Source organism: Agelaius phoeniceus, chromosome 4 (assembly GCF_051311805.1).
Source record: "Agelaius phoeniceus isolate bAgePho1 chromosome 4, bAgePho1.hap1, whole genome shotgun sequence".
NCBI lineage: Eukaryota > Metazoa > Chordata > Aves > Passeriformes > Icteridae > Agelaius > Agelaius phoeniceus.
Genome location: NC_135268.1, coordinates 4917118 through 4944444, shown reverse-complemented (window position 1 = coordinate 4944444; position 27327 = coordinate 4917118). Strand labels below are relative to the sequence as shown.

At 39.1% G+C, this 27327-nt stretch overlaps 1 long non-coding RNA gene across 1 annotated transcript in view; it reads left to right on the top strand.

The window, feature by feature from the left end:
• The window catches only part of LOC143693800 (uncharacterized), a 193830-nt gene that overhangs the window by 15183 nt on the left and 151320 nt on the right, over window positions 1-27327 (top strand). Inside the window, exon 6 of the long non-coding RNA XR_013181755.1 lies at window positions 7663-7726. This is a non-coding gene — a long non-coding RNA (uncharacterized LOC143693800). The remainder of the gene's footprint in view (window positions 1-7662; window positions 7727-27327) is intronic.

The following is a 27327-nucleotide window of genomic DNA, read 5'->3' as shown; positions in this document are numbered from 1 at the left end:
GCTTTATTAGCCTCCCCCCAGTGGACAACTCATCTTTGCTGCTGAAGTTTAATTCCATAACTTCATGGCTGTTTGCTCCTGGAAGTCCAAATGGTTTAAGAGCTGTTCTCATTTCTGTTATTTGAACACTGCTCTCGCCCTCATCCTGCTTTCTTTTAATTAAGGAGCTTCAGCCTTTCCTTTCTCCCCGTCCCCTGTCTCCTCATCTCCCTCCCCTTATCACTTATTCTCACTCTCACCACCCCTTTGCAGACTCCCTAAATGGTGAACTTTGTTCCTGGTTTGGTGTTTCCAGGGCAGGCATCCAGAAGCCTCCTGGCACAGTCACAGGAAGGGCTCCATCTCCATCCTTTCTCAGGCAATTCTGTAAAACACATCCCAATGTGATGCCTGCTCTCTCCACAGAGCACAGCTTTGATTTATGTTCAGCTGGTGATCCATGGTGCTCCTAAAACCTCTTAGCAGCTGCTACTTAATCATTCTTCATTCTGGCTTTGTGCATATAATTTCCCTGATTTAAGCTAAGAATTTTGCACCTGACTTTATTTGATGCTAAGCAACTTCTGTAATTGTCTAGGTTGATACTGAATGTTTATCACATCCCAACAGACTAACAGTTCCTTCCAATTTAATATTTTCTGAATGCTTAGAAAGATTTACTGGAAGTACAGGTTTCCTTCTACCAAAGTTATACTAAATGCTTTACTAGACTCTGCCTGTTATGGACTGGAAAACATTTGGAAAATGCTATTTCAGGATGATTATTGGATTTAGCTCAAAAATGTACTGTCTGGGACAAATTTCTATGGAGGAAGGTGCTGCAGTGATAATATCAGCAAGTATTGGCTTGGAGTTGGCTTTGCCACAAGAATCATATTCCAGACTGCTGTTACAAAGTTTTTAGGGGCAAGGGGACATTCATATGTACTCTGTCTTAAGAGATCTGTGAAGTAAAAAATAGGTTTGTGTGCTACCTACTTGTTCTGTGTTTATTTATTTAACATGAAATAGAATAAGGCTCTGGCCTTATTCCACTGTAATGCATCAGCATGGAATGAGAAGAGTTGGAAAAAGTGTGATTTTACTGAGTAAATCTTTCTGCTGAGTGAACACTGAGCATTGTGGTACACTACAGCACATTGTGCAGTGCCTTTCAAATTTACCTAAACTAAAGTATTATGTGTTATCAGAGAGCAAGCCTGTTTTCTCTACTATTTCCACCATTTTTTGTAACAAAAACCCAAGTCTGGCATATTTTAATAATTAAACTGACAAAACTGATAAAACCATCTTAAAATATTCCAGGACAGATATTCTGATACATGAATGAAGACCACTGATTTACCAATGGACTCCTGAAGCACTCTTGGGATAATGTGGGTGGCTCTTGCAGCATTTCCTGTGGTAGTTTTCTCTATATCTGCTGGCAAGCTGAGTATCACTTGGAAAAAACAGTTTCCTCATGCCATGCACAGGAGAGGAAAGATGAGATTTAGGGCTTTACTTGCTTTTAATTTTCCTAAGCAAGCTGGTCTTCTTTTTGTCCTGTCCATCATTTTTCTTTAATGGTGGTTCAGTGATACATTATTCTGTCTTAAATGAGAAAATGTCCTAAGTGTGAGCACTAAACAGTCTTTGATGTTTCCTGGAAACTCTTGACTGATCCACCTTGATAAACACTCATGCATTTATCTGTTACCAGTGTACTGCATCAAAACTCACCATATATTACATGCATATTATGCTGGCACATTTTGTGCAAGCCACATGTCCAAGGGTGTTTTACTGTGTTCTTACAAGAAGGTAGAACAAATGTCATCCTGCTTTAGGGATTTACAGGACACAGTTCAGCTGATTTTATTCAGTCTAACACAACCCACACTGTTCTTTCACATGAAACACCTATTCAGTACTAGAATCCACACACCTGCTTTCTAAACCAGCTTCATTCACTCTTTGATTTATTGATCCATTAAGTGAGTTTTCAGACCTTACAAATAGCCTCAGATAATCATTTCACTCCCTTTTTTCCTCTGGGACAGCAAAGGTCAGTTTCTGTTGTAAGCTCTTAACTCCAATCTGGAATTAGCTGGAGATCATTAGCACTCAATATAAATTCAGCAGAAAACTTGAAATGAGCTGGTAGTCCAGCTGGGCTTAAACAGGACTTCCATCCTGACAGTGGAGGTAACTTGACCTCAGCTTTTTTTTAGTGTTAGAATTATCTAATGCTATTGTTGCTGCTGTAACTTGGAGATATTCATAAAAAGTTAACACTGCTGGTTGCTTTTGGGGCTCAAAAAAAAAAAAAAAGTACCATTGCCTCATGAAAATCACCCATGGTGTACTTCTGCTTTCTTCTCTGCCCATACAGACACCAGTTGTACCTGTGCTTTGGAGGTGACTGATGAAATGAGAGCCTTATCTTTCATGCTCTGAGGTTTGTTAGCATGAAAAACCACTAAATCAATGAATAGAGTGGCAGTTCCTCAGAAATCTACAATTCATCTTAGTGACTCTGAAAAGCTTCGTGGCTTTTCCTGGCTAACCATCTGAATTTTTCAGATAACAGCATTCTCTTCTGGTAATTTTTTTCCCTTTTAACAAGTGATAGCTATTAATCTAAAGTTGCTTTCTAGGTATTCTGCTTATTTCATATAGTCCTGATTTCTGGGGAATACCCTCTTCCTATTGATCATCAGTGCTTTAAAATGCATTATTAAAACATAGTAAAAATTATTTAAATGTAAGAAACAAAGTAAGGAAAAGAAACTCTGTAGCTAAAACTAAGTTTCCTGAAAGCCTAAAAGAATTAGTGAATCAATGCAATTTTAGGGCCTTAAAGGAAATTAAACAGTTGTAAAGGTGTTGCTGCCACTCAAAAGGGTGACATGCAGTCACCCATACAGGATGTCAGGATGCAGGAAAGGCTCACTGAAGGCATTGGAAGCAAGTAACAGTTCTCCCAGCCTCTGTTTTTTGGTTGTTTGCCTATCTGTGGGAGAGATGAGGAAAAGATGAAAGAATCTGATGTAGGAGCTGGTAAAAGGACAGGAGACAGAGCTTAGTGTGGCGTGGAGAAGGTGTCCCTGAGGAAACAGCTGTTGGACTAAGAGAGGCTTGGAAAAGTGAGTGGAAAACCATCTCTTGTTTCTTGATTTCATTTGTGCTCAAGAAAAGAACACATTATACGTTTCTAAATAAAAGTAAAGAAATTAGGCAGTGTTGGAGAACACCTACCACTTTCCCTCTGGAATGGAAGGGAAAAAAGTTGTTCAGCTTTACAAAAAGTTGTTCAGCTTTTCCACCCAGTTTTGGGCACAATACCTGGTACTTGTTCTCTCCCTCACCTTCCCTGCAGTGCAAGCCATTGCTACCATAAACTCGGGGCTGCTGTGAAAGAAAATCTTACTCCAGGCAGACATTTCCTGTTGAAAGATGAAACCTTACATTTTAGCAGTGCTCTTACTTTGCTGACCCAAAAATAAGTGGCTCAGAGAACAGCTTAACCTTTTCTGATTGTAGGGATGGGAATAGAGTGCCTGTACTTTGAGAAGAAAACTCATATATTTCTTCCTAACTTCCAAGGACTTACAGAATTAGCTATATATCATTTGTAATGCCCAATGGCAACTTATTTTTTTTTTCAATTTTTAAATGCAAGTAAGCTTTTTCAGAATCTGAAATGGTATCTGAAATGAGCCGTAGCACTAGTAAATAGTTATTTTTCTCCATCATAACATTACTCTTTTGTGGGGATTTTAAAATTTCTTCTGGAATTTGAAAATGGCTTGGCAAAAATGGAATGGATAGAACTGAATTTTGAACTCAGAGGTGGTCTTGGGCTGCAATTTGTGTCAATTTAATTCCAGGGTTTACCTGCAGATGGTATCTGCAGACTATTTCTCAAGTGTAATGACATAAGAATCAATAAGAATAATCTCATATTTGATTCCTCACTCTTTGCTGTTGGTCACTACAGAGGGCTCATTAATATGAGTATTTTACTTTATGAAAGTGCTATTCTGTTTAATAGGAAAATGGAAGCTATTTAAAAATAACTATTTTTTCCCAGCATAAGAAATGTTTTCTCTGTGTGTTCTGTTGATTTAGAGGCAATCCAAATACTGAAAACTTCAGCTGAAATCTCTGTTTTGGCTGCAGTTCATGTGAGGATTGCTTAAGAGAACTGTCTGTGGTAAATGTGCTGGCATAAATGTACTGCCACTCTCATCTGCCATTTTTTGGCCTTCAGAGAAGAATGGTGGCCCCCTCCTGAAGGTTTCCAGTAACTTTTATTTTTCAGTCTAGCTGAGAACCTGATCCTTGGGAATACAAACCAACCAACTTAACTTAGGTGGGACACCAGGACAGGTGAAAGAAAATGATGGGATATTAATGGGTTTTGCTGTTTTTTAAGAAAGCCAACGTTTTATGTGGAGAGAAAGCACTGAGAACTAACATCCTTTTTATGTGAAACTTCTGTTTTTATTAATAAATAACTGGAAATAGAAATGCTTGGCAATGTTAGTTCTCAGGAGTAACTCTGTGAAAAGTCATAACCTGTTTCAGAATATGAAGGTTAGCTGTGAATTAAGAGGGAAGTGATGATAAGGGTAGGAAAAGAATGTCCAAACAAATAACTTTAATTGTGCATGTTCCCAAGTCCTGTGTGATAAAGAGGTCACACTGCAGAGCACTGTGAGCTGTGCCTTCAGAAGTGAAGGGTAGACTTCTTCAAGGCAGTTTCACAGATAGCTACATCTCCATTTAGAAATGGTGACAATTTTCCAGGTCAGAACACACATCTAGGGATATAAACCAGTGATATTTGTGTGTGTCTGTGACAGCCATGGGAACTGGTTAATTGGGGAGCATGCTCCTACGTGAAAATAATCTTTTATTCCTTCAGCAAATATGATGAATTTTCCATCTTGGTGTTCCAGTAAGAAAGAATATGAAATGGAAATTATTTCACTGGCTGAGATCCTAAACATGGACAATTTCTTTGTAAGCCTCCTTGAGAAACAACATGGGCCCAAACTATTTATTTCATCATAGATGAACCTGAAAGAAGAGCAGTCTAAAAAGGCATAGCCCTCTAAAGTCTGCTCTCTCACAGCTTGAATGAGTGCACTGAGCTTTCATGAATCCTGACAAGCATAACTGGGATTAGAATGAAGTAAAATATAATGGATGTTCTTTGTGTATGGGAAAGTTTCCACAACAGAGAACATAATGTGAAAGATATCCTTATAAAAATGAATGTAATTTATGTATGGTTTGCAATATTCTGTGCAAAATAGTCACATAGGGAAAAAGCCTGAGATGATGCCAGTAAGGCTTTTTGACTGAAGATATATTTTAAATCTTTTAAACTTGGTTAACTTAACTTTAATTTGTCCCTGCCACAGTGAGGGACACATTCTACTTGAGCAAACCTGATCTATAGAAAGGTGTCCCTGCCCATGGCCAGGAGCCTAGAACTGGCTGATCTTAAAGGTGCCTTCCAACCCAAACCATTCTGTGATTCAACATGGATTATAGTAAAATCATTTTCAGATATAATGACTCATTAAGGAAACTGATGTTGAAACTTAATCACTGTGAAACTTGGAATAAGAAAATAGAGTAAGACTGCAGGATTGCAGCTCTGAAAAGGTGTTTTATGTTTCATGTGCATAAATATATTTCTAAGGGTTTCAAATACATCCTGAAAATGTTCAAGACACCAAGATAAGTGTAATTTTGGGAAAGTGAGAAGGGTCCTTCAGCATTAATTAACACAGCTTGTCATAATTACATGAATAAACATTTCCAAAACACTTTTTGAGAGTGTCAAGCCTTCCGCTTTGTCACTGCTTATTGGAGATGCCAAAATATTATCATGACACTTGAGCAGTCCTGCAGCCTGCTTGGCCACACTGCTGATATATGAGAAATAACCTGAGGGGGATTTAGCAAGAGCAAAAGGACTGACTGGTGTTCCCATGTGTTTATTTGATTTACTTTTAATAACTTAGCACATAAATCATTCAGACCCAGCTACTCAGATTTAATAGTGAGCCACAGTAGCAACTCTAAAGATTTTTTTTTTTCACTAAGCAAATGTTACTGAACACATACTCTGAGTTTACATTCTTTCTTCACTCAGGGATTGCTCACTTCAGAAATACTTTAAATTATGAATAGAAATTAGAGTACCTAGTACTATTTAGTCTGCTTAGTCATGATTTAAAATGTGATTGTATTCCAAAGGGAAACCTGGTATAAATATGCAAGATCTATGTTTTTGAGATTGTGATTAATTTCGGTTTAGATTTTATAAGTAAAATGATTGTTTTAAGTTTTTTACCACCTCTCAAAAAGGTCCATCTCTTTTTCCACTTCTCCCTTCCCTTTTCCCTTCCCCTTCTTCCTCATGCTTAACCCTGTGATTTTGGTTCCTTGGTTTGTGTGGTGGGTTGACGCTGAGCTGGACAACAAGTGCCCACCAAATCTGCTCTGTCACTCCCCTCCTTAGCAGGTCAGGGGAGAGTAAATATAAGGAAAAACTCAGACTGAGCTGAAAGAGGGAAACTTCCCTTTTTTAAGTAGAAAAATTACAAGTAGCTGATTAGGAGGAGCCCAAAATCTGGTGTATTCCACATTTTTAGGAAGAGCAGCTCTGTGCTTTAAATAGGTCTTTTATTTCTGCACTGTATCAAACAGTATCCACAATCAAACCTGGATTTTTGTGATGTTTCCTTGATTTCCTGACCTACCTGTCAAAGAGAGGGGCAGTATAGAGAATAAATACTGGGACTTGGTCATATCTGAATATATACAAATTAAACTTGCAGCAGGATTTCTAACATCCCATAAGAGCACAGGGCAAGGCTGTTTCCTAAAAGCCTTTCTTGCCTCCTGAAAACATTCCCATGCCTTGGAAAAATCCATTCAGTTGCATTTATACCATCAAGCACAAACCAAGGTAGAGTTTCTAGACCCAGAGTCATGGAGCACTCTCTCCTTGAATCCAGATTGCATCAGGATTAAAATTCTCCATTCCACATTTGTCTTGAAGAGAGCTGGCTGAAAGACTCCAAAGTGGAGCCAGGGAAGGAACTAAAAACTATGTGGACAACCAGAAGGTTCAGTACTCAACTGAGACTTCTGGTCCTCTTTTCCTAAGCAGTAAAGGTAAAGATGATGATTTGTTAAGCAGCAAAGGTATGCCTTTGATTCCTGTCCCAAGCTGCCAAGGAAAATGTGGATCCCTCTAAATATATACCTGACACTCCCTACACAGGGAGACTCGAGCTTGGCTTTCTCCACTTGTGTATTATTTTTAGCTTAAGTGAAATTAGTCCATCTGCTTGTTTTACTAGGAATTTTTTAAGAAGAGCCTTTTTAAAAAAAAGAAAAAAAAAGTGGTCTTTTCTCTTTTATAGTGAGCACACATTCACCCAGCCCATTTTTTTCTTATTTTAAACCAAAATTAATTACATACCTTTTCCATATATAAAGAAACATATGCATTTTATTATATTTTCATATGGTTGAGGCAGTCTTTCTTCACAATATACCATGGGAGGAAAAAAGAGAGCAGTGGATGCTCTTTAGACCTGCAGCCATCTTTATGAACCCTATTTATTAATTTCCTTTCCTTCTTTTCTCCAGGGAGCTTTGAAGGTGGCCAAGGTCATCACAGCAGACTGAAAACTGATTTGAAGCCTCAAAGGAGGTAGTAATACTTTCTTATTCCTCTCTTGTTTAATCCTGACAAACTAGCTGTGGCTCTGTGCAGATTAGTAACATGCAATATGGCATGATAGGACAGACCAGGTTTCAGTGTGTCCTTAAACTTCATTAAGGATCTTCCCATTTGATTAGAAAGATTTTTGTTTGGATCAGAGCTGCAGTAAAATCTGGGTCACTGGGTTAATGGACAATAAGAAACAACTAATTTATAAATCTGGCAAGTGATGATAAGGATGTGGAATAGATTTTTAAGTCTGTAAGGATTTGGAGGATGCTGTTTTCCCTTTTTGTCTCTTGCTAAGGTAGAACACACTTTGCTCATTCCAGTTTTGGAGACATTTTAACTCCCTAAATAACCAGCCATGCTTTCACTTGCCCAGATTTTGTATTTTTTTAGCTGACTGTGTAAATCCTTTGGCTGCTCAGTGAGTATTTGTGAGCATGAGCAGCAAACCTCCCTCTGAAAGTGAGTGGCCGATTTTATGAGTGTTGAATGGGTAACCAAAACAATAATGTTTCTCTTCCACTTCTCAAGAGGGAGCAGAGGGTTTGCATTCAAGCCATTTTAATCATATCACTATCATACTGTGCCCTTTATCTAGAACTAAATATCAGCCAAAGTTTACTTGAAAACGAGCCTGGGTTTTGCTCAAATAAGCTAATGAACCTTTGTGAACTTCCAAGACTGGGCTGAATTTCAACTTTGGAACAATACTTGAAGCCAGGTGAGTTTTACTGTAAATATTTCCACTGTGGTTCCAGCAACAATCTGAACTTGTTTAACTAGTTTAACTAAATGCTTTTGTAACAGTGAGGACTGGATGACAGACTTTTTGTTATGAAAAAACCTGAAAAGTAAGAGCAGTGATAATATGCTACTGGTGAAACTCTGTGCTGCATTTCTAAAAGTGCAGATTGAAATGTTAAATATAAATGTTCTCTTTCTTTATCTATGCATATTCATATATAGGAACCAATAGAAGAAAATGTCCTCAAATTAATTGCATACCTACAAAAATACTGAATCTGCTCTCTGTAGGTATATAGATTGATAAAATCTAAGACAAAATGAATGTTACTAGTTAGACCATTTCTAGTCTCTATAAACCTCTTTTTAAGGGTTTGAACTTAAATATAACTCCTTACAGAAAGGAAAGAGAATAAATGGGGGGATTCAGTGCAAGAACTAAATATCACCTCAGAAGCAACAGCAAATTTTGTGTACTTCCGGTAAACAGACAAGAGCATAGAATTCTGTGTCCATCCATAAATGCCCCTCTGTCCCTACCCTCCTGCCCCAAAACACTGCTTGGTTTCATAAGCAGATGGAGCTAGCATGGAGATGCCTTCACACAGCAATGCAATTGCTTCAAGATGGACCACAGTGCTTGACAAAAATAAATAATGAATAAATAACAGTATATGCTGGGCTCTTGACTAGCCTGAAACATAGGGATTTACAGAGTGATCACCCACCATTTTTCTGAAAAGCACTTGAAGTTTGTTCCAAACAGTCAAAAATGCAGTAAATACACGCAGCCAATTCCCTAATTTAAGGTCTGTGAGTATGGAGGCAAAAGAATGGAACCGTATTGGGGTAAGTACCCTCACACTGGTGCAAAACTGGTGTTACTTGATGAAGAAACAGGTAATTATCAGAGTAACATCCACTTGGAGCTCTTACTAGGTGGTGGTGTTGTGGTATTCCAAGGGTTAAAGTTTTGTAAGCTTCTTTTAATTGTTGAGTAAAGATTGTGTAAAAGTTTTCTTTCTATAGCATTAATCTGTAGATTAATGTTTCCTGTGTTTTAATGACATGTTCCCCAGCCACAGATGAGTGGTATAAAAAATATTTAATTAGAGTCAGTCATAGCCTGCTGGCAAGCAGTGACCTTACCTTCAACCCAACTTGCTGGATAAAGAACTTGCAGTCCTTTTTGTTCTCTTCACATCAGTTTCAAGCCTAAAAGGCATAAAGTGTATTATTTTGCATATTCTGCTGAATGTTGACCATAATAAGAGAACAGTAATATCTGTGTTTTCCAAGCAATTTTTTGTTATTTCCTGCTTGGAATTTACTGAGAGGGTTGTGTGTTTGTGGAAAGGGAGACAGAGACACAGAGGGCTGAAAGTTCAGCAGATTTTTTTTGAGTTTTGGACTGCAGCTTCTGTTTTGTTGCCTGTACCTAAAAGCAAAGCTAGTCTAGGCTGATTTTAATGTAACCACTGCACTTAAGGCTTCCACTCACCACTAACTATTCCCTGAGGCGTTTATTAGTTCAGGCATGTATTCCATAAATTACACAGGGGGCACAATACTGTGTTTCAGTTTATCATCTAGATATGTCTGTGTTTTTAATCTCTCCTGGATGATGGAAGCAGGGGGTTTACTTCTTTTACCATGCACTCTCCTGTTTCCTAGTAAAAAACAAGCTTTCCTAGGAAAAGTGCAGAAAGGAAGAAAATCTGTCTGCCATTATATGCTGATACAATTAAATACATGAGCTGGCTCGCATTGACATGGCTTGGCTGCAAGTCAAGAAGGTACCCATAAAAAACCCTAAAATCTGTGTGTGCATGCATTCATGTGTGCCTGTGTATAAAAAATAACTGAGACATGCCAATTATTTTTCTCCTGGTTTTAAAATGGGACTCCACACTCTTATCACTGCCAAAGTAAAAGAAAATAAACCAAGTGTTTCTTTCGATCCGCCTTGCAGCCTTTATCAGCTTGGTAAACATACACTGGGAAACCAAAGAGAAACTATTGGTGTTCTTTAGCAGAAAGAGTGAACCAAAACCAGACTTCGTGAGAGTTTATGAGAGCATGTAAAAAGATCATTTCCTGCCAAAGTCCCTAGATATAACTGGAAGATCAAAATGCCCTGATTGGGAGATGGTGTTAGTCACAAAATATGATATACATGTTGCATTTTGGAGCTATCATCTACTTAACACTTACTGTTGCTGGACTGGGAAAAAACAGCACATATGTTGCTACCTTACTGAGTGCAGCAATAATAATGAAAAGGGCAGAGGAGGTGGAGGGGAGAAGAAAGTTACTGCTGGAAGTAGCCAGGATTGTGCTGAGAGGACAGTGCTGGGGTGTGAGTGAAATCCCCTCCAGTTACCTCTGGATCAACTCAGCCCCACTACCTATGAACTTCTGGCTCACTGACAGGAAAACAAGCCATGCACCATTCTGCTCATGCAGAGACTAAAACCAGCTCAGCCTGCCAGCACACACTGTCTTGCTCTACTGCCCTGGTGCCTCTGATGCTTTTATTTTCCAGTTGCTAGTCTCGGAAACAGGGTCTGCTGCAGCTCCTGACTTATTTGCCAGCCTGTCTCAGCTCTCCTGCAGATGCTGAAGGTGCAGTGATGTATTTCAGTGCATGTATGATTAAGCCAGGTATAATATCAGCTCCTCAGCACACATGGAAATCCTAAGTGTGTAATAATGAGTAGGGCAGGTTGAAAGTTGTTTATCAAGGCTGTTTTTAAATGTAAAACTGTTCGTTTCATGTTTTACTTGGATAATAACTTCAATTATCTATGGAAAGAAACCCGAAAGGTGCCCCAATGAAAAATCTGTCTGGGAGTGTGGCTATGATGAAAAGTGAAAACTACATTGGGTTTTTTATGCTCCCCTGTGGGCTAGGGCTCAGACAGCTCTCATGAAGCACCAGGTTCAACAAGAGAAGGCATTGTAAAGCATGAAAAAAGAAGCTGCTTGATCAAGAACCCTAATCAAGAGATGATAATACAGTGACAAAAGGCATTTTTACCATGATTGGGCAAATATTGTCTCAATCATTTTTTTTAAACAAATGTCATACTTTTATTTTTAATGCAATTTTTAATGAAATCAAAAGTTTGTCTCAGAAACATGGATTAAAACCTTTGACTTTTATTAAAAAAATTCCTGACTTAATAGTAACCAACAAAGCAGAGCTTAATTTCTGTTAGAGTTTTAACTGGAAATACTGTTATTTCTGCTCTGGTGCATATAAATGTGATGCATTCCTACTGTGAGGAAGACAAACTAGAGGGAGTAGGGGAGCTGCTACATTAAATCAGCCCCATCCTTGTCCTTGCAGCTGCTGCTGTTTGGTGGTAGTCCACAAACAAGTGTGTAATATTAAGGAAGCAAAAGAATCATGAGCTACATTGAGTGTGATGCTGATAAAAGCCAAGAATTTTTAACATTACTTTCAAATCTATATTTTTTTTAATGTTCATACATCCTGCAATAACTTTTTATTATCAGGTTTTGTCTCCACATCTTCCTGTGACACTAATGTGTACAGCTGCATCTTGATGGTAGAAACAGATTTTAGTTTGCTTTCACTTTTTTTTCTTATTTTAGTTCCTGTCTTGAGTTTATCACACTTGTATTGTTGCTGATCTCATCCATCAGTGTTTAGTGTGAGAATTTCTTAGGGGTCCTGTCCAGCTTAGATGCCAATCCCTATATCTTTCTCTGCCTGTATTTGCAAGTACGGTGGTAAAATCCTCCCTTCTTTATGAAGGAAAGAGAGGGACTTGGCCTGTAAGGGGCAGCTTAATATTGCCAGCTCTACAGCAAGATGTGGCTGGCTGGCTGGCAAAGGCTGTGACAGCCTTCCTCAGCCAACCCACCTTGTTCTGCTTTCAGTCTGGGTTCACTTCCCATTTTGCTTGGAAGACAGAAATGTGCTAAACTACAGGAGCCTTGAAAATCATTTTGTCAGAGATTCGTGCATGCAGACTGCTCTTTTTGCTTGCAATATTGAGAGGACAATAGAAGTGCTGACATTGTAAAACCAGAGAATCATTTAAGTTGGAAAAGACCTTTAAGACCATCAAGTCCAACTGTTGTATCTGTTTTACTGTTTTAACTGTTTAACCACTTTATCCTTGTGTAATCTCAGTCTTAAATTTAAGGAGGACCCCAGCATTAAGGAGCAGAGCACAGGTTACAAAAGATTTGTTTCAACATAAACAGCATCTTGAGAAATGTTCTTTGTAATCTATTGGTCACTCACACTCACAGTGCAATTCTAAATAGAGTTTATCTTCTTTAATCAGTAATGTACATTTTCATGCCTTGTTCCCATTAATCCAGCTGAGATGCCCATTAATCTGGTATTCCTATTATCACCATACTTTGAAACAGACCAGATTCCCACCAGAAATCATGATATCTATGTAAGTCTTCTCTCAGTTAGGAAAAAACCCAAAACACTTTGGTGTCTATAGGTTAACTGTGTGTTCTATAAAACAAGGTTTGGTATGGTTGAGACAAGCAGAAAACAATTTCATCAATCCATTTAAAAGGAAGTGGCTTTTTTATTCAATGTCCTTTTGATTCAAATCTGTGACTTAATGCCTTTCTTGACATGTGAGCACTGAGGAAGACAGTTTATTTGTGTGTGAACTAAGGAGTGGCTGCAGACTATTTCAGATCATTTGGCTTCATCACTGAAATGCCCACCTCTGCTTTCAGCAGGGGAAGAGGGGAGAAAAACCTACTTAGTACTGCATTTTCCTGCTCCTATGGCATTTGTTCATCATAGAAGGTACAGATTAAGAGTGTTGTTTGTGGGGCTCTGTGAAGACACTAGAGGTAATGCTCTGTGCTTCCCAGTTGTCCTCCAGAGTCCAGACTGTTCCCTCTCTGCCAGCCCCTGTGGGACCCTGGGGTCAAGGTGGCTGTGGTGATAGCATTGCCACAGACCACCTGTGTATTTCCTCCTGAGAGTAAGCTGCTCCCTAGGCTCTGGTGGTAGAGTCTTGGGTGCTGGATTTGCTCAAATTGACTGCCAAAGTTGTAGGCCATAGAATTATTTGACTTGGAAGGGACCTTAAAGATCATCTTGTCCAACCTCCCTGCCATGGCCACAGATAATTTTCACTAGAGCAGGTTGTTTAGATCCCCATCCACTCTGGTCTGGAATGTTTCCAGGGATGGCATATCCACAACTTCTTTTGGCAAGCTGTTCCAGTGTCTCACCACCCTGACAGTAAAGAATTTCTTCCTAGTATCTAAGCTAAGTCTACCCTCTTTCAGCTTGAAGCCATTCCCTCTTGTCCTGTCAGTCCAGGCCCTTGTAAATAGTCTCTCTCCATCTTTCTTGTAGGCTCCCTGGTCCTGGAAGGCTCTGATTAGGTCACCCTGAAACCTTCCCTTTTCCAGACCAAACAACCCCAATTCTCCCAGCCTTTGCTCACAGGAAAGGTGCTCCATCCCCCTAATTATCTTGCTGCTCTCCTCTGGACTTGCTCCATCAGGTCAGCAGAGATGGGGTGGGTGTACACAGTTGGTGGTGATTGGGAGTGGCTGATGGGCCGCAGCTGTGGGAGCAGGTGACTAATATTGAAGGTAACGAGTGCCCAGGGCACTGACCAATCACCAAAGGGAGCAGAGGGCACACAGGTGCAGTGCATCAATAGGAGGGCATAAAAGGCTGGGCTGAAGAACGAGATGAGCAGATGCCTGCAGCTTTCTGAAGTGGTAGGATGTTACTCTGTGTGGGCTCAAACTTTCTGGAATTCTATGGAACTCTGTGTGTTGTGGCCACCTCAACTGCGGTGTGTGCCCCCACTGACCAGCTGGGAATACTGGGAAGCCAAATCACCTCTTCCACCCTTGGCTGCTGTGGCTACCAGACATGTAAGTCAGAAGGGACTTGATTTGTTTCTGGGTCATTTGTGGGGAAGAGGAATGCAGAAAGGCTTGTGTTTCTAAAACTGTTACTTTATAATAGGTAAAGTAATGTATAATTCAGATTAGTAAATAAGACAAAAGGAAGGAATATTGTAACTGCATTGAAGATTTTGGTTTTTTTTCTCCACGTAGATGGATCCATTTTATGGTTTAGTGAGAGACCCAGTAGGTTTCATGTGGATTATAATCTAGATGGTTTTATCTGGTCTTGAAGACATCTGTTGGACTTTGTCAGCTGTGTGTTACAATTATTTGCTGTTTTATTTCTGTTAGCTGTTTTAAGGTACAGATATTGCTCAGATGCTCTGACTGAACCTTGGTGTGGGCAAGGAGTTTGTGGTGATTGGGAGTGGCTGATGGGCTGCAGCTGTGGGAGCAGGTGAATAATATTGAAGGTAACGAGTGCCCAGGGGCACTGACCAATCACCAAAGGGAGCAGAGGGCACACAGGTGCAATGCATCAATAGGAGGGGATAAAAGGCTGGGCTGAAGGACAAGAAGGGCAGATACTTGAAGTTTTTTGGAATGGTATGGTATTACTTTGTGTGGGTTGAAGCTTTCTGGAATTCTATGGTGATGCTCTTTCTGTGTGTCGTGGCCATCTCAACTGCAACAATGGGGTTTGCTGTGAGTAATTTTGTTAGAACTTCGTAATGATTTAATTAGAGCAAAGAATTTTTTTTAAGCTGCAAAATATGGGACTAAATGCAGTGCAGAGTCTTCACACCTCTGTGTGGGAAATGGTTTTCCATGTCACACAAAAATGCTGCTGGCTGATAAAAGTCTAATTCTCCACACAACCTGACACATAAATTTGCAAGATGGTTTTTTGGAAGAGGAAGGGTGGCCGTGCCTCAGCGGGATGTTGCTGAGATATTGCAATAATGTTGGTGTCTGACAGTTGTGGCATTTTTGGTAGAGTCTGTATTTAGAATCTAGGGCCTTCAATATTGAGGTAATGTAGAAAGAAACTGTTGTGATTCTTTGAAAAATAGCCAGTATTTTCTGAAAATATTTTATTCCTTTATAGTTTGAAATGTCAAAAGTAATTTTTAAAATACATTGTGTTAGTCAATATTTTGGTGAGGCTTTTCCAAATAACTGTGCTTTGCATTATTTTAAAATTGATAGAGTTTGCAAAACAATTCCTAAATTTATTGAAATTTGGTTTTTTATTTGCTTACTTCTTTGTTCATTGCATAACATGCTGACAATTAACAGTTGGCACTGCAAAGTGTGTCCACCCATGTGATTCTAGCTTTGGTGCATGTATGTAGAGAGAAAGTTATAAAGACACATTCAGGGTGTTCCTATTGAAAATGTCTTCCAGGAAATATGTTTTTCAGGTAGATAATTCCAAAAGGAAACATATGATCATATTAGAATGGCATTAAAGTACTGTTATTTGCTATCAACAAAGAATGTGTTCAATCCAGATGCTTTAACTAGAGGAAGGTCTTTTCAAAGAGAAAGTGTTTTGAGATGGAGCTGTTTCTTTTTGAGGGAAACTTCTAGTTTTCCATTAGGTGATTGGAAACTAAGGGTTATTATCATTATTGCTTTTATTTTATTCCCCAGCCATGACTGGGAGTCAGGAGCCACACCTGCAGCAATGTGAGTGCTGAAATGTGTGTGTGCAAGTGATGTTTATGGCCAAAGCTTCCTTCATTAGAGCTCTTCTGCCTAAGGAACAGCCAGTCTGGTTGGCTGACAGATTGGACATCATCAAAACTATTAAAATTCCTCTTCAGCCAGCCAAGTGGATGTGTATTCCCTCTTCATCCACACCCCAAATTTCCCTGTCTTTTTCCCGGACATCAGAAACTGGTCTGTCAGAAGCACAGCCCAGCCACATCTGCACATAACAAGGATTCAGATTAATAATAAAACACACCTCAGTTGAGGTTTTCTTCCCTAGTATAGGATTTTGTAGCCCAGTGTTTCTCTTTAGCAGCTCATTTGACACTGGTCGCCTGACCTCTGCTACCATAATAGCTGTTAATGGAAACTTCACCTCATGCAACGATAAGATGGATTTTTGGCAGCTGTGAGAGATTATGAAGAGTAAGAACAATCTTAGCTGGAATCAGAAGAAAAGAAGGCATCTGTACCTTGAGAAACACTCAGCTGGTTTTCATTACACACCAAGCCTGTATTTATTACAAAGACTAGCCAAGAGACAGAAAATGATCGGTCTCTGCACTCGGGGCAGGGAGACAGTGTCGGCTTGATAAATTCTTCCTTTCTTCTTGCTTGTGTGACTGCAAGTGACCAGAGCTGTTCAAAACTTACTGGCTTTCTGTCTCACAGGCCATCTTCTGAGGCTGCTCTTCATCATAGCTTTCTTTCAGTGTTGCCCCCTCATCTCTGGCTGAGATTTGTTTTTTCCCCTTCTAGAATGGAAAGCAAAGGAGGTGAGGAAAAGCAAGAGGGGAAAGTTACTTCTTTCTTTATGCAGGAGTTTTACTACATCAGACATCAAATAAATTAATAATTCCTTTAAGGTCTTTGTCACTAGAAACCTCTTTTCCTAAGCATGAGTATATGATGAGAAGCATTGGCCACAGAGATTGATTAAAATCCAGAATTTGAAAGCTCGGTCATTAAAAGTGAAGAGCAGAAAACCTCTGTTGTAGAGAGCATTTGGTAAAAAAAAAAAAAAAAAGAAGAGGAAAAATGTCAGTGAATATAAGAAAAAAAGATATTTATTTTTCTGTCTTCTATCCAAGCCTGGAAAACACCAGATTGAGCTGAGCTGTCACTAAAGATTAGGAGACAACAGCTACCAACCACAAAACATTTGGATTTGTCACTAAAGGCACTGTGAAGGGAGCCAAGTGAGTCGAATAAACAGAATGCTGTGGCAGAAAACTTTGATTTAGTTATAACTGGGTAAACATGGGGCTTAACTTCTGTAAACAAGTGTGGAGTTTTGCCACAGACCCTTTAAATCTGAAGTGAGAATTAAGTTATACAAGGCAGAGGGGAGGGCCCTTCAGGATCCTTCTCTTTTTTCTGCTGAAATTAATTTGTAAATTGCAAGGGTGGGAGACAGGAGTTGTCTTTTTAGCCCTTCCAAAAAGGATGAGAGTTAGAGGCTCCCACTACTTGTTTGATCTGTTGCAGCTGCTCCTGGAGAAGCTTGTTCCCTTGAGATGGTAGGAGATGTAGTAGTATTTTCTACATTCTTCTGCAAAAACCTGGAAAGAAAGCACAGCCCACAACATGCCTGCCACCATCACAACCCTCTCCTTTTTTTTTTTTTTTTTTTTTTGTTTAACTGTCTGCTGAGGTTTTTGCACAAGGACTCTCTAAAATAATGAAATTTAGGTTGTGTAGAAATTAATACTGCTGTAGTTGACAGAGGTGCTGAAATTCAGTTCAGAACTTCAGGGATGATTTAAAACCAGCCTGTTCTTTAAGTGTCAGATGACGGTGTTTTAGATAGGGGACTTCATCAACAGTTTATATATAAGGTAGATATAAACTGGTGGCAGACAGGGACAGAATTTCCAGAATTTTCCCTTGTACAGCTGCAATTGAGCTCCTCTCTTCTCTCTAGGCATATTCATGTATAGGAAATATTAATTCCGGAGATGAATTAATTCTACGTGTCTTCTACCCGCTAAATGTCATGACCAGCTACCAATATTGAGAAATTTAGCCTTCCACTATATTTAAACCAGAATTTAAACCTGAAAACTTCATTTGATTAATGGTTCCATACTAAAAAACATTGCAAATCACCAAACCTGATTTTGATAGACTGTTTTAGTCATGCTTCACAAGGGGTTTTTTTGTAACATGAGCATTGAATGAAGTAAAAGGTGTCTTGAAATGCAATCAGAGTTATAGAATTGGAGAGGACTTTAAAAGTCACCTAGTTGCAAGCCTCCTGCCCTGGGCAGGGATGCCACTCACTAGGTCAGGTTACTGATCCAACCTGGCTTTGAACACTTCCAGAGATGGGGCATCCACATATTCTCTGGACAAATAGACGGTTTTCAAATCAGTGAAAATATCTTTTGTGTTTTCACAAGAAGTGGTTGCTATAAACAATAAACAACTTAGACACATATCTGTAAAAACACCCAATTCCTTTTAGGATGTCTTACTCCCTCTTATCCACCTATGTGGATCTGGAGTCTTGTTTGTTGAGGTTTTCTGCTGACAGCCTAGTTGGATTTTCCAGGCAGAGATATAAGGAGGAAGTTACATCTACTGGAACTGGAGCTACTTCAGAGAAGTAGCTCTGCAAGAGATGACTGCTGGCACAGTGCTTGAAATTGCTGAAAGGAAGGAAATTCTTTACAGACATCAAAGATTTGTGTTTATTTAAAATGGGACTCCATTTTGCTCTTTTGCACCCTTCTAAATTGTGTTTGGAATTCGAAGGGAGTACTTTTTGTTGTTGGGTCTACGAGAGCAGTCCAGTGTATTTTTAGAATACAAGATAAAAAGCTTTAATGGGCTTTTTAAAGTGTGTTCCTCTGGATCAGGTGAGGAGGAAAAGTGTTGCCCTGCAATTAGTCTGGAATAATTTATGGAATAGTGATTACTCTGTTGGTAAAATGTATGTCAGAGAATGTCTCCATTATGTAAATTCTATTGGAACTGTTGAACAGTTATTTGCATGTCACAGTATAAAGAATGGTGTAGTGTGATGTCATAGCATAAGAAAAAAAAAATCACCCAGGAAATCCTGAAATGTTTGTGTGCAAATGAGTTTTAAGAACTATATTTGATTCATAAGGATGAATTTTTTCCTACGCATAGAGACCCAATGTACTGCTTTAATTTGCAGTGTATTTCATGTTTTTATCCACCTAAATAGCTACTTTATAAAGGCATATATCAAATCTTACTTTTTACTCAAAGCCAAGAGACAGACACACTTTAGAGACTACATTGACTTCATTCAGAAACCATTTTTAAAAGCATGAACAGCCATTGGAGGTTCCCCTCCAATCTTGCATTCCCCTCAGCCTTTCCCAAAAACATCTAGACCTAGAAGCCCTCAGAAAGATAAACCCATCCTCAAGCACAGAGGCAGTGAGGCTTAATTCTAACCTTGCTCGTGCGCAAGAGAACGAATACAGCAAAATAAAAAAACCCCACCCATCCATTTGCATGATGAATTCTTTGTCTCTGGACAACTTGTTTAAGAAGCTTTTATACACACCCAAGAATCTCTTGCGGCCTATGGGTTTAATTTTTGGTCTGACTTGAATAGCCAGGGTGTGAGACCAGACATAATGAAAGCTTTGGAGTGGTTCAATATTTGTTATTTTTGGCTGCTAGTGATGAAAATTTCTCTGAGCAGGTGTGTGTCATGATATGGCAATCCATGTGTCAATGTCTCAAACAGAATCTAGGAACAACACCAAACTCCTCTGTACCAATTATTCCAGCATATATTGGTTTTTATTTTTAGTTTCAAATACAGCTGCAAGTTTTTGTCCCAGCTAAGATCTGGCGAAAGCAAGAGATATTGAATTAAAAAAACAGCAGGATACTTTCCAAGGAGCAGAAGCAGAATCTCATTTGGATTATACAAATGAGACAATCCACTAAATGAAAGCAGGAGCAGTTTAAAATCAAACTTTCCATTTTGGAAGAGCAGTGTAAAAGTAGCTTTGGAAATGACTATAAACAGCTTTTGGAAAGGGTTGGTAGTGGGGGGGAAGAGGGCTGTCATTTGGCATGGACAATCCTATTAATAAGAGCATTTCTAAAGTCTTTGTAAATTTTCCTGTTCTTGTCTTCTTTCTTGTTTTATTATATTTCATACTTGAGCAATAGAACTTGCAAGAAAAGTATATACTTTTTCTTGAGCTTGAAGCTTTTATTTTGCTACAGCTGGAGCTTATCAGTGGAAGGGAAAGATGTAAGGAAAGGTGAGGGGTTGTGACAGCTGGGTTAAATGCCCTCTCAATAATTCCTTCTGTGTCCCATGGACACAATGGATAAGAAACCTCTGTGTTGAAGCAGGGACAGTAACCCTGACATTACTTGTGGGGTTATGCTCGTGCCCTGTCCTGCACAAATACAGGAATTTGTACTAACGTGTCTAGATCATCCTCCTTATATATCTAATCTATAGTAAATATTTGTAGCTGCAGTTTGAAGTTTACATTCTTTGAATATACAGCATGCTGCTTACTGTAAATATTAGATGCTAAGAGAAGAGCTTTGTAAACCTTGTAATATCACTTTGTATTTGAAGCCTTCTCAACTAGAAACAAGCACAGATCACCTTATGTACAATCTCCAAGATTTCTTAAATGTGTTCTTTGTACTCAGGTTTTCAATGCATGTGTTTGATGTAACATAGGCCCATTGTTTAATGCTAAATAACATAAACCACCATTCACTTGATGAAAGAGTTACATTCTAAACCAGCTGTTCAGCAGTTATATGAATTTTAGCTGAATTTATATAGTGGTAAGGGTTTCTTAATTTTCTGATCTGTGTGGTGAGTCAAAGGGGAACTAATTATTTGAAGAACTGGTTATCTACCAGTACTGACTTTGCTAAGCCAGGAATTGTAAAGATGAAACCCCTAAAAACTTTTTTTTTGCTAAGAATGCCTCTGTATTGAAACAGAAAGTATATACAGAATGCAAATAAACCAAACCTAGATTAGATTACTAGTTTAGTAATCTTTCTGAAAAAAATACACGATTGGAGGAAGAGTTAAGAAAGACCACAGTAACAAATGCAAGAAACCATGAGGGCATGAATTAATGATGCAGAATCAGCTGCTCACAGATAATAAATATCTAGTTTAGAAAAGAGAAATTTCTGATAGGGAAAAAAAGAGAAAAGAGAGAAAAAAGAGATTTCTGATAACAAATGTCTATTGTAATACCCAAAATGTCCATCTGGCAGGGTTGTCTAAAGGCAAAGTAAGAATGGAGCTAAATCTGGAGTAAAATCTAAATGTGCCAAGTAAAAGAACAAAATCTTTTAATGAGTCTTGAAATGCTTTCACAATTTAAGTGACAGAGAACGTGTTGAGGAGAGCGGAGCCACAGAGAAGGCAGAGCTACAGATGTGTGTGTAGACATGGCTCCCTGATGCTTCAGCAGATCTGCTTTCATTCATACCAGCTGAAAATCTGACCCCTGGCACTTCCAGGCTTCCTTGTGGAGCTTTATTTGATTAGAAAACAGAATTAATGACTGTGAAGTGTTTGAAGAGAATGAGAGAAAAATTGTATTGCTAATAAATGTTGTGCATAATGCAGGGTAAGAGCAGCCCTGTTGTGACAGTGCTGCATATCAAGGATGATTCCCCCAGCCTCAGTGGAACTGAGTTACCTCAGGGTAAAAGAAAAAAGAAATACTGATACATTATGGATTTGAATTTTATTCAGCTATGTAAACAACACTAGTCCACTGGGCCATGCTATTTTCATCCTTTTCGTTTCTATTTTCTTCTTAAATAGAATAAGAAAATAATTCTCCAAGTTGACTAATTAATTGCCTTGTGGAAGACTGAGATTCTTTGCTGTCTCCTCCATCACATTTTTGTTGTCAAAAAGGTTTCTGAGGATTGAGAACTTGTAAGCAGCTTTCAAAAATAAATATAAATAGTGATTTAGAAGAGTGGCAACCAAGTAAGAGTTTGAAGTATTATCTTTGAACATACAATGATTATTAGGATACCTGCAAGTTGGAGAAAAAATATCTTCCATTTTAAAAACCAAGCAAACGTAATATACTGAGGAAGACAATCTGAGATTTTATTTGCACTTTTGCTTCCACAAAAGGACTTGTACAGTATTATTTCTAGTATAAGTCTCTACTCCAATTTCTGTGCTTTGGAGAGAGCACTACAGAGAAGGTGCTGCGTGTGTGTGGCTCTGAATACAGTCTTTTCCTTTAAAAGCCTAGTATAGATTTAACTGGAAAATGAAGCTCTGTTTTGTCTACTCTGGGGACATAATAGCATAATTACCTGAGCTTTGCAGCTGGCAGACTTTTCCCATGCAAATCTGGAGAGCTCTTGCAGGGCTTAATGAAGATTTTGTGCTCTGATCAATTATCTGCAGGAAATAGCCCTGCTGTAATTGGCAGCCTAAAAGGGAGTCAATTAGCACCATCTTTGTGGGACAGCAGCCCTCCTTGGTGGGCAAAGCTAAGGCAATAGCATGTTTTCTTTGGAAAACACCATTACAGATCTGATCTAGCCTTGCACTGCTTTTATCACGAGCAAAAGAAATGTAGGTACACCAAAGAAAAAGAACAAATTACCCATAGCCACATTCCTAGGCTGAAAAATGCCTAATGGTTCCATGGGGTGAGGAGCAGACAGACCTAACCCATGGCACAGGAGACAGCTGGATGTGACAGTGATAGGGATGGCATAAAGTGAGAGCAAAAAGTGAGAGATGCAGTAGATTTCCAGTAGATTTTAATTTCATTGCAATTTATTGGCTGCTGGTCTATCTCCCATACAATTCTTCACTGAATTTAGTGTTTTACAAGGAGGTTTGATTTGTTTCTGTAGTAAAAGCCACTGTTTAAAAGCTTCAGTAATCTTTGACCATTGCAGAGCTTTGGATGATTGCTTGTTGCATATGTGATGAAATGAAACAAAAAAGAAAAATAGTGCCAAACTGTGGCCTGTGTTCAGCTTAAACAAGTTATATTGAGAAATAAATAGGATTTAGTGTTAAAAGGCTGTTGTGGGTTTAATTTTCAGATTTCATGAGGGGTAAGTATTTGTACAAGTCTTTTTGTTTCTGTAGTGAAGTATCAAATTGGCAGTTTTCCAGGCTGCTCTCCATAACACACAAAATTGATTGTGCTGCTAAAGCACTTACTCTAATTTGTAGAAAAGAGGAGCAATAAAAACTCTACCTAAAAGTCAAAATGGGGCTGGGTGGTGGGAAGATACTTGTAATATAAATAAAATAACAAGGGGTTTTTTTTAATTGCCTTTTCATTTTAGATGATGAAAAGATGCCCATTTTCTAGAATCCATCAGGAAATGTTGAGTTACTGCATTTGTATTTACTTTGGAGAAGTAAAGCCAAAAGAAAGGAGATTAATTAAAAACTATAACACCAATCTTTAAAAGTAAATAGATGAAGAATCATCTAAAGAGTCTGGATAGCTGCTGGTTGTTATGTTAAAATCATAATTAGGTTAAATTAATGCATCAAGTAGAAGTTTAATCATTAAACCATAAATAAATTTTGAAAAATGTCATAAAGCCACATGTAAGGAGATATCCCAGGGGATCTGTAAGAGAGCTGGTCCTTGTGGGCAGTACTGTGTAAAAGCACAAGTGGTACAGTAAATAAGAAACATTTTTGCCTATGATGTGAAATGCAGTTCTGACACATTCTGGGCAGCTCTGATGTGAGGTTTCTTTGAAAGTGTTTGCTGTTTTGCAAAGTAGCTTGGATCTGACTGGATGGCAGAGAATACCTTATTTATTTCTCTCCCAGAGGAATAACAGTTAGCATCTGAAGAGAAAACAAAGGTGGCTAGGGATTTATAAGTCCCACTGCAGATATTCTCCAGGCAAATCAACTGGCTTTGGTAAATTTGGGAGAGAACTTTTGAAGGGGTTTCTTTAGAAAGTAGATTTAAGTGGTTTTTCTTTTAATTGGGAAAAGATTTTTTTTTTTTTTTGGAGAAAAGTGGAAAAATGTCTATTTAATACATAAAGTATTTATTAGCATAAAAATGAATAATACGAAAGCATAAAATTTCTTGTTGTTTTAAAAGAGATGATAAATTTAGAAAGTTTTGTTTTTTGGGTTGTAGCTTGGCTTATTTAGTTTGTTTTTAGTCTCTTTGGCTCTGGAAATGTTGTGGCTCAGGCCTGGCTTGGTGGGTTGCAGGTACAAGTTGTTGGTCTTCTTTTGGGTGTTCAGTCTCGAGTAGGTTTAAATCAGTTTAAAGAAAAAGGAAAAGCTATAGTCTAGGGACATTTTTGCTTTAGTTAGCTAAAAATTAATTAAAAGTAAATAAGAGCTCTGTCTTGTTGTCTGTCTGCCTGTAGATAACACAGTTTAGGAGTGGGAATGTGGTGGAGTGAGCGTAGTTTTTGAAAATAAATTGTGTACTTCTTCTCCTCCTTCACTTCCAGAACCAGTTCTAAAGGTGTAAAACTTATTTCTGGGCTAAGCAGACAAATGGGGATATGAGCATCCTAAAGTCACCCCAGAGCAGTTCCCCAGGGCAGTAATTCCAAGCTGCCTGTGCCAAAGGAGCCTGGCAGCTCTGTACAGAGGTGCTTGGTGTGGAGGATCTCAGTGCAGGGATCCTAGAGTGGGCTCTAGGGACAGCACAGCCAGACCTGAGGGCTGTGCCAGTCCATCACACTGGTGGGGGATGTTCCAGAATTAGGCACGGATCACTGTGGTTTCTCCTTTGGAGAAATCACGTGAAGATATTTCCATTCACCTATGCAGATCCTGAACCTTTCAGGCTCAGGCACCTAGAACTCTGTCAAAAGTTAGAATTCTGTCAAATGTGCTTTTTAGGGATTGATTTAACTTTTAAAGGGTGGAATCCCTGCTGGCCCCCTGTTGTTGTTTGAGCAGAGCAGGGAATGCATCTCTGTGCAAGTGCATCCAATGGGGGTCATAGCTCTGTGTCTTGGTGGTTGTAGCATCCAGTTTGGGATGGGAAGGTTATGTCCCTGCTCTACTGAAGCCTGTTTCTGGGTTTAGCTGGTTCTAGACAAGGTATAAAATAGTCTTTGAACTAATTTCCCCCATCCCAGCTGCAGTCTTTCCTTTTCTCTTGGTTTTGCCACATTAGGGTAAATCCTGAACAAGAGTACTCGGAGAATCACAGAATGGTGAGGTTGGAAGAGACCTCTAAGATCATAGAGTCCAACCTATGCCTTAACACCTCAACTAGACTATAGCATCAAGTGCCATGCCCAGGCTATTTTTAAACACACCCAGAGATGGTGATTCTACCACCTCCCTGGAGAGAGCATTCCAGCACTTTATTCTTCTTTGGGTGAAAAATTTCTTCCTAATATCCAACCTATACCTTCCCTGATGTATCTTGAGACTGTGTCCTCTAAGTGATACCCCTTGACATCCTTCTCCTTCATCCTTTCACTCCCTCCTTTCCATCCTGAGCTTCCAATTGCACTGAAGATGTGGAGCATCCACCTCCCCAGGCCCCGGCATTGCACCTCTGGTGTGGCAGCATCAGCAAGAAATTTTACTTGTGGGCACTTGTATCTTGTCATTACACTATGAAAAATATATTTTGGGTGGATAAAGATCAACCCAAAGACCTTGAGAAAATATCAAGCTTATTTTCAGTGCTTTCTGGTCAAATATGCCTGTGAGTGGAGAGTTTAGACGTTTTCAGTGCTAGATGGCAGCCAAAGCAGTTTTGGCTTGTTGTTGATCTCAGTGTTTGCATGCAGGTGGCCCAATTTTGCTTTAATGGCTTGATTATTTTGCTGAGCGTAACTGTAAATAATTCAGTCCATCTTCCCATAAAAAGAATGGCAGGAGCAGGAAATTGTTATCTCTTACTCTGGGCTATAATTAAAGACAATTGAACAGCAGATGAGCAATCCCTTTTGAAAATCCTTCTTTTAGAATTCTAGAATGTTATTTTAGATATAAGCTCACTTCCAATTTGGATTGCAAGGATGAAAATATTGTTTAAAAAAATCTATTGGAACACAAAGATGTAGTTGCCCAAAGTTCTTAAAAAAAAAGTAAAAGTTAGAGAGATTTTTCCTACATGTCATGCATTTCCCTACAAGGAAAAGCCTTTCCCCTTTCCGTTGGGTCTTCCTGTCCCTGTTGATGCTTGGTGCTGCCTTCCCCTGTGTTCTCCTGCACCCTCCTCCCTTTCCTTTGCTCCTGGCTTCCCTGTGCCTCCAGCAGCCATCAGGACCCCGTGTGCTGAGCTGATTTATGGACCTGTAAGTGGTGGGAGGGAAGGGGGAAGGGGAGAGAGTGTGGGAGTGGTGTGGATGGGTGGGGAAGAGGGTCCTGTGGAGAAAGGAGGGAATCTGCCATAGCTCTTGCCTGCTGCCTGGAGCCAGATGCTCCCTGCACGTTTTCGGGGAGTTATCTCCGCACTGTTCTTCCAGGGGATGCTGGTTTATCCAGGGGGTGGGTGATTTATGAAAAACTGGGTAATTCATCTTTTATCAGTTACAAGCAGTCCAAATACTTACTGCAGAAGATCAGGCTGGAAGATAATCATACTTCAGGTCATTCCAGTGTTAAAATCTATTATGTGTTGGGTTCGGTGCCTTTTTAGCTGTGAGATGATAATTTATAACATTTAGAAAACTCTCTTATGTTTTGCCATTTGCTGTCTGTGACCTTCAGCATATGTCAAGCATATGGTGAGTTTCTGAATGTTTAAATTGCATCAGCAAGGTGCTGTATTCCTATGTAATTGTTTTTAACTGCCAGCTGTGGCATGAGAGCACTGTAGATGGGTTGCTCTCTACTCATTTAGCTTATTAAGAAAAATAAATGTTCCCTTGTTTTGTTGGCGTATTCACTTTGTTTCTGGAGCAGCAGCAATAGATCTGGTGACAGTAAAATAGTTGAAAACAGGTAAAATTGCTTTCTACTCTAACAAAGAACAACCCTTTCACATTTCTAAGTAATCTAGGTAATCTGATGTAACAATACTCAAAAAATACCTAGTTTACATATATAGTGGTATTTTTGTCAAGGTAAAAGTTTCAGATTATAATTTTTCACACAGTGTTCTGTACTTAGATTCTTATTTCCTGGTGTTTCCTCTAAGATTGGGTAATATGCCTTGGGTGACTGCTTGAGGTGTATCAAACCTGGCTGTGACACAGCACTTTATTTGGAACTGTAAATATTCAGCTCTGAGAGCAGGCTCTGGAAG